The 7533-nt window shown below is 37.0% G+C and overlaps 1 long non-coding RNA gene across 1 annotated transcript; it reads left to right on the top strand.

Moving 5' to 3' along the window:
- Positions 1-581: 581 nt before the first annotated feature.
- On the top strand, positions 582-6963 carry LOC129060269 (uncharacterized). The gene is made up of 3 exons (XR_008526849.1): positions 582-1260; positions 5057-5181; positions 6295-6963. It is a non-coding gene; the product is annotated as an uncharacterized LOC129060269 (long non-coding RNA).
- The last annotated feature ends 570 nt before the right edge of the window (positions 6964-7533 follow it).

The following is a 7533-nucleotide window of genomic DNA, read 5'->3' as shown; positions in this document are numbered from 1 at the left end:
TAGTTTAACAGATTTGGAAGTTTCTTTTTTTTTCCTTTCCTAAAATTGATCCAAAAAATCTATGTGAGGTTATTTATAACATCTGCAGCTTTGTGCCTCTAGGACAAAGTGTGAGAATATCAATGTTGAAACAAAACTTTAGAGGGGAAACATTAAATATTGTGAAAAGAATAGCGTCAATTGTTTAAAGACCAAGGACAGTGCAGCACTGGAGAGAAAGAAAAGGCACAAATGGTGTCATTTATTAGTTCTAGAAGATTACATGGCATTTCACTGTTTCACTATGCTCAATAGAGAGTGAAGCAATTTGTTATAAAAGTGATTTGTCTAGGATAAGTACGAGTGTTGAGGCAGTGGCTATGAAGATTACTTTGTAATGTTCTCACTTGTGTATCTAACAGATTTTTAAAAATCACCAAAAATATTAGTCTTTTGAAGTATTCTGTTTTGTTTCTTATTTATGAAAGAAATATGATCAGTTCATGTTAGAAAGCAGAACTCTGGAAGGTGGTCCCTTTGTAAACTAAGCCTTACACTCATATCACCAGTTCCATGAATTATGACCTAATGATTCCAAGGGGTTACTGGGCTGCATATTTTAACTCACAGATAAAGTGCCCAGGTACCAGTAGATAAATATACCAGGAACATGTACAGAAAATTTACACTACCGAATATGTAGAGTATAAAACTGGGCATGTTTAACCTAGATACTAATTGAATATGCAAAATTTGAATACAGTGAAGGTATGGGCCTGAGAGAAAGGGAAGAACATTGGATGACGCCCAAGTGTCTGGTTGGAGCAAATGTGTAAAAGATGGTGCCATTTGCTGGGATGAAGAATACGAAGTGGGGAGGAGTTGGAGAAAATTAAAAAAATGTACATTTTGGACATGTTATTTTGAGGTTTCTAAAAATTCAGGTCTAAATGGCGACGTCACGGAGGCTGCTAAAAACATAGGAGTGGTGGTCAGAGGAAAACACTGTGATAGAAAGATAAATGTGGGGATCAGCAGCATGGAGTGACAAAGGTTATCTGAGGAGAGAGGCAGAGAGAGGAAAGAGGTTAGAGCCAGGCCTTGAAGAGCCCCACATTAAAAAGAGCCGGGAAAGGAGACTGGGAAGAAACCATCAGTGAATGAGGAATAAGGCCACAGGAGAGGGACGTTTCCACATCCACATGAAGGAACACTGAGAAGATATTGTGGACTCTATTAATAGAGTGATTCTTAGAGCTCATGAAGAATGAGGACAGAAAGGTAATCATTGCCTTTGACAACGTGTAAGTCTTTGGTGTCCTTGACAAGAGTGATTTCAGTAGCATGCCAGGGTAGATACCATATTAGAGTAAATTGAATAGTCTCTAGGATGAGAAATTGTAATTGCACAGGAAGTGGCAAGAAGGCAGAGTTTCCTTTGGCTTTGTTTTAAAAGATAGGATATAGAAGAGAATGTTTACCTGCTGATGAGACTTATCCAATGTATACAGATGGACAATACAAGAAAAAGACGATAACAGAAAAAGGGAAGCAACCGAGAATGTGGGAAATGATGGAATTCAGGCTTGATATTGATAGGTGGACTACTTGCAGCACTGACAAAAGGAAAGATGATTGATGCAGGAAAAGCTGATAAATGCCCACAGTTATTAGTGTGCGAGTGTGTGCACATGCATACATGCATGCTATAGTGATAATTGCACTTTGAAGAAATCTGGACATCAAAAATTAAATTATATGGAAATGGTTTCAAAGAGGAAAAAAAAAGAGGCTAAGTAACTAGATACTTTCCATTGTAAAGAAAACTTTTATATGGCTCTGTGCTAAACACTATTAAGCAAATATAGGTTTTGATTACTTCCAGCTTTTGCATTTGAGTAATGACCTTTATTTTCAGATTAACATTTTAGTAAAACAGGACTTCTTATCACCTTCTCACTTTTAGTACCTATTATTATCATAAACTAATGATTCTCAAAGTGTAGTCCATAGATCCCTTCTTGAGACCCTTTCAGACTTTTGAGACTTCAAAACAATTTCTATAATAATACAAACACTTTTTTTGTCTTTTTCACTGTGTTGACATTTGCACCAATGATACAAAAGTACTGATGATGAGAGATACTGCTGAAACCTTATCCTAAATCATGTGGTGGCACCAAATTATACCAACAGTTATTGTATTTTTACCATTGTGAACTCTCAGATAACCAAACAAAAAAGTCAATTTTACCTAAGAATATCCTTGATGAAGCAGGAACCATTAATATTATTAAATTAAGTTATTGACTTAATAAATAATTTTAGTAAATTAAGTTACTAATTTAATAAAATTAATGCCTTGAGTGCATGGCTTTTCAATAATCTGTGTGATGAAATGAGAAATACACATAGAGTGCTTTTGCTGCATATTGAAGTACGATGGTGATCTCAAGGAAAAGCATTTGTGCTATTATTGCAAGCTTCGCTAGGTGCCTTTTTGTGGAATATCATTTTGACTTAAAACCCCAATTGTCAGCTGGGTGCGGTGGCTCATGCCTGTGATACCAACACTTTGAGAGGCTGAGGTGGGTGGATCACAAGGTCAGGAGTTCGAGAACAGCCTGGCCAGCCCAGTCAAAACCCTGTCTCTACCAAAGATACAAAAAAATTAGCCAGGCATGGTGGTGCATGCCTATAATCTCAGCTACTAGGGAGGCTGAGGCAGGAGAATTGCTTGAACCCATGAGGTGGAGGTTGCAGTGAGCCGAGATCGCGCCATGGCACTCCAGCCTCAGCAACAGAGCAAGACTCTTTATCAAAAAAAAAAAAAAAAAAAAAAGCACAATTGTCAAATTAAGGATGGTTAGTGTGTATTTGACAGGTATTTTCTCAAAAACAACCCAGCCATCATTTAAACCCTGCAACTTTTTGCAAAAGAGTGAATGCAGAAGCAGATATGAGAGTGTCTTCTATGAAGCTAGACATGGAAGATATTTGCAAAAAAAAAAAAAAAAAAAAAGTGAAATGATGCCATTCTATTTTCTTGTGGTTGTTTTGAAAATAGATTGCATTTTTCATAAAAAGTTTCAGTTAGGTGTACAAAAAATAGAATTGTTATTTTGACATAAGCTAATGACAAACATTTAAAAGATTTCTGTTTCTAATTTCTTATATGGTAAATACCATTGAATATAACACACATAAACAAAAACTCTTTGGCATACTCAAAATTTTTAAGAGTCTACAGTAGTGGTAAGACCAAAAGTTCAAGATCCACATTTAAACAATGTATCTAATCCATGGAATATATATTTTTTCTTTTGTGTGTGTGTGTGTGTGTGTGTGTGTGTGTTTTAAGACAGAGTCTTGCTCTGTCGCTCAGGCTAGAGTGCAGTGGCACAATCTCAACTCACTGCAACCTCCGCCTCTGGGGTTCAAGTGATTCTCCTGCCGCAGCCTCCAGAGTAGCTGGGATTAGAGGGGCACACCACCACACCCAGCTAATCTTTGTATTTTTAGTAGAGACAAGGTTTCACCATGTTGGTCAGGCTTGTCGTGAACTCCTGACCTCATGATCCGCCTGCCTAGTGTTTTTATGTTTGGTTTCATACGTAAATCAAGTTCCCTGATTAAGTAATATGTCCAATTTTCAATATGATCACATTCTACACAAATGCCTGTTGCATTTATATTAATAAAAAGAAGGATGAATGCTTTAATTTTTACTCTTATTCTTTAGCAATAATTACACATGTAGGTTGAATTGAAAATCGCAGTCCTTCAGAAGATTCAAGATCTCTAAATCTCTGTGCTTTGGCTTATGTTACCACAGGGCTGGTAGGAAGACAATAGTGGGTGAGGCAGGATGAGAGGGTTTGGTTTCTACTTCCAGCTCTGCTCCTAACTTTAATCAAATCCCTTAAACCCTTCGGGCCTGAAATGTCTCATATTTCCTTTGTAATAAGGAAAATTATGTAATTGTTTCTCACTTCCTTTCAGTAATTTGAATTTCATGTAATTCTGATAAAGATGTCACCAAATGGTCCAGTCTAAAAGTTATCCCCCCAAAAGAGAGAGTAGAGCAACCAAAAGCAACTTCAAGATAACTCAAGTTCTTAACCTTCATTTCTTGAATGCCTCAAAGACCGCAGTAATAATTTTTACACTCACCTTTATTCCTGTCATCTTCGTCTATCTATAGGATTCCCATTGCATACACCCCATTTTCCCTCACAATTCACATCAGAGATATCAAAGAGCAGGTGTAGCAAAGTAAAATCCTCCTCCAGCCCCTGTAGCCCCGCTTTACAGAAATACTATTCATGGTTTTGTGCATCCTATACATTTTCCATATTCTGGAATCACCTCCCCACTGCAAGAGATAAAGCATGGGTCCGGATTTTGTATCACTATAAAAAGTATTTGAACTAACACAAGAACAGAAAACCAAACACCACATGTTCTCACTCATAAGTGGGAGTTGAACAATGAGAACACATGGACACAGGGAGGGGAACATCACACACCAGGGCCTGTCGGGGTAGGGGGTGCTAAGGGAGGGATAGCATTAGGAGATATACCTAATGTAGGTGATGGGTTGATGGGTGCAGCAAACCACCATGGCATTTGTATACCTATGTAACAAACCTACATGTTCTGCACATGTATCCTAGAACTTACAGTATAATAAAAAAGTATTTAAATAACCTCTTTATACATATAACTGTGAATAATTTTGCAATGATATCTTCATAACTTCATAATTAAGTAGGATTTTTTTTAAGTTATTCTACCAGAATAACTTAAAGGCTGGACAAATTTTTATTCCTACCCAAGTATAGTTTAATGCCTGCTTCTCCAAACCTTTCTCAATACCAGCTTCGATGAAACTTTAAAAATTTTTTGCTGGACTGATAGAGTTTAAACTGGCATCTCATACCATACTAATTTGGTTTCCCTTATTAGTTTATGTTAATTAAAAATCATACTTTTATATGTTTATTGCCCATTTGAATTTTTTAATTCCTTATTCAAGGCTACTTTTTTCTTTCTTTCTTTCTTTTTTTTTTTTTAGAGACCTGATCTGACTCTGTTGCCCAGGCTGGAGTGCAGTGGCATGAGCATAGCTCACTGCAGCCTCAAACTCTTGTGCTCAAGGGATCCTCCCACCTCAGCCTCCCAAGCAGCTGGAATAACAAGGTGTGAATCACTGAGCCCAGTTAATGACTACTTTCTAACAGGTTGCTAGACCTTTACTAAATGATTTATAGAAATTGCTTTCTTTAGCCTCAACTTGCAAATATTTTCCCGATTTTTTGTTTCTTTTTTAACTTAAAAATGTTTTTACATAGGAAGATATTTCAAATTTTCATTTTATTTATCAATATATTATCTATAGCTTTTCAGTTTTATCATGATTAGAGAGGTCTTAAGCTTACTTTCTTTAATCACCAAGATTATTCAAAACTTTTAATATTTCATTTTTATGCTCAAATTTTGAAGCCAAATAGAATTCATTTTGAGTAAGGAGTAAGATAAAGCTTCAGTTTTATTACTTTCCAAATGGCTAGCCAGTTGTCCAATACCCTTTATTGAATAATCCATCTTTTCTACAATGTTTTGAAAGGCCACCTTTATCATATCCCAAATTTGTACATTTTCCTCTATGTCTGATCTCTCTGAATACAGAGTTAAAGGTGAAAGACAATAAATTAAGTAAGAATAAAAAAGATAAAATAGAAAATTAGTCAAAATAGATTAAGAAAAAAGAAAATAATTTTTAGAGGAATATTAAAAATGGAGGCATTTTTTTTTCCCTTGGTTTCAAGAGCATATGCTACATTTGTTAACTAGCCTATAGAATATTGAAAGTATTTTCACCCTATTCATGAGATTTGAATTCTCACCGTAAATAGTATAGAATGAATGCATGAGCACTAGCTGTCATCATTTTTCTTAATCTTGGATCATCACTAATGTTAAGGCATTGGGAATATAAAGTGTCTTTAAAAGATCTTGTAAGGCATAAGCACACAACACATAAAACAGTACCCCATAGCTAATGGACAGAACATCTCACCACCAACAGGACTACTTCTATTCTGAGTGTTTTTGTCTCTGTTTTCAGAGAAAGGGGCTATTTTTAATTGCAGGAGGAAAGAAGTGTGTGTGTATATGGGGTGTGTGTGTGTGTGTGTGTGTGTGTGTGTGTGTGTGTGGCTTATGTGACGTCAATGGAAAATAGAGGAAGATGCAAGGGCATCATCCATCCCCAAGCATCTTTGGACTAATTTTAATTATCCTTGAAAAAAGGTTTTGGATTCAGAAGCAGATAGGACTCCTGAAAGGGCCTTTCTGAGAATATGGGAATAAGAGTTGCTGCTTCTGGGGCCCGGATGACCACATGTGGCTCAGAGTTGGAAGGATACCATTTTCCTTGGCTCTGCACAGAACCCAGCACCTCACCAGAGTTGCAGTGACTGGAAACCCATGGAGCATCAGTGAGCGCATCCCTGGCGGGAACATTCCATTCTCTCGGTGCTAATGAGGATGCTCTAATAGTCTGGTTTTGGCAGCATTTGTAGGAAAAGAAGAAATGGAATGGAAGAAAGAGCAGAACAAAGGAAGCTCACTAACTGCTACTGAACTTTGTCTTGGGGTCACATGGAAGGTACCTCTTTGCAGGACAGTGAGGGAAAGACTAGAATCAGGAGCCATGGGCCTGTTCCTCCTTTTGTGGAAGCTGTGAAGGAATAAGCATTTGGAGTCACAGATGTTTGGAGGATGAATGAATGAACTAACCAATGAATAATCTTTACTGTAAAAACAATCTTTTTAGCACTCTAAGTGACTGGTCTTACTTGGACTGAATATTAAAAGTTGGCCAAATTAGCACCAAGAACAAGAAATAGTCTTTGAAAATTAGAAATTGGAACTTACTAGAGCATAAGTGGCTGTTTTAAAATGTTTCTGGTGGCACTTGATTATTGTTGTCATGTTTTTAACCTACATCATTGGGGTTTGATCACTTCAACATCATCTTCTCTGAAACACACATTTTCTAGTAATTATAAAACTGCAGCCTCAGGGGTAGCAATCCTCAGCTCAGAGGTCCTAGGTAAAGTTCAGGGCAAACAGGACATGCATGTATTAGAGACCCCAAGTCAGTGTTGTTTGATATAAGCAGGAAGGAACTAAGGGGAAAGTGGGCTCACATTTCTTTCTCAGTTTTGTCTTGAATTCCCTGGTGACTTAATATCTGAGTTAGTTTTCATGAGGGATGGATGTAAATGGATGAGGAATCGGCCCCAGTTTGGATAGCTGAGCGAGTTCTCCTGAGAAACAGCTACATGACCCTGCTAATTCTGATAACACAGTTCAGGGAAATAAAATCCAGGGTGTCTTCCCACAAAAAGTACAATTTATACAACTCTTGAGCATTCAGCATTATCCTCTGGAAACTAGGAGGATTCGTGCAACTTCAAGAGTTAGAAAGGACTTACCAACCCTAGAGAGAATATTCTTAATATAGTTTTATCAGGATATTTATAA

Source organism: Pongo abelii, chromosome 6, assembly GCF_028885655.2.
Source record: "Pongo abelii isolate AG06213 chromosome 6, NHGRI_mPonAbe1-v2.0_pri, whole genome shotgun sequence".
In the NCBI taxonomy this organism is placed as follows: Eukaryota; Metazoa; Chordata; class Mammalia; order Primates; family Hominidae; genus Pongo; species Pongo abelii.
The sequence above is the reverse complement of the archived record's forward strand: the minus strand, read 5'-3'. Positions and strand labels throughout refer to the sequence as shown.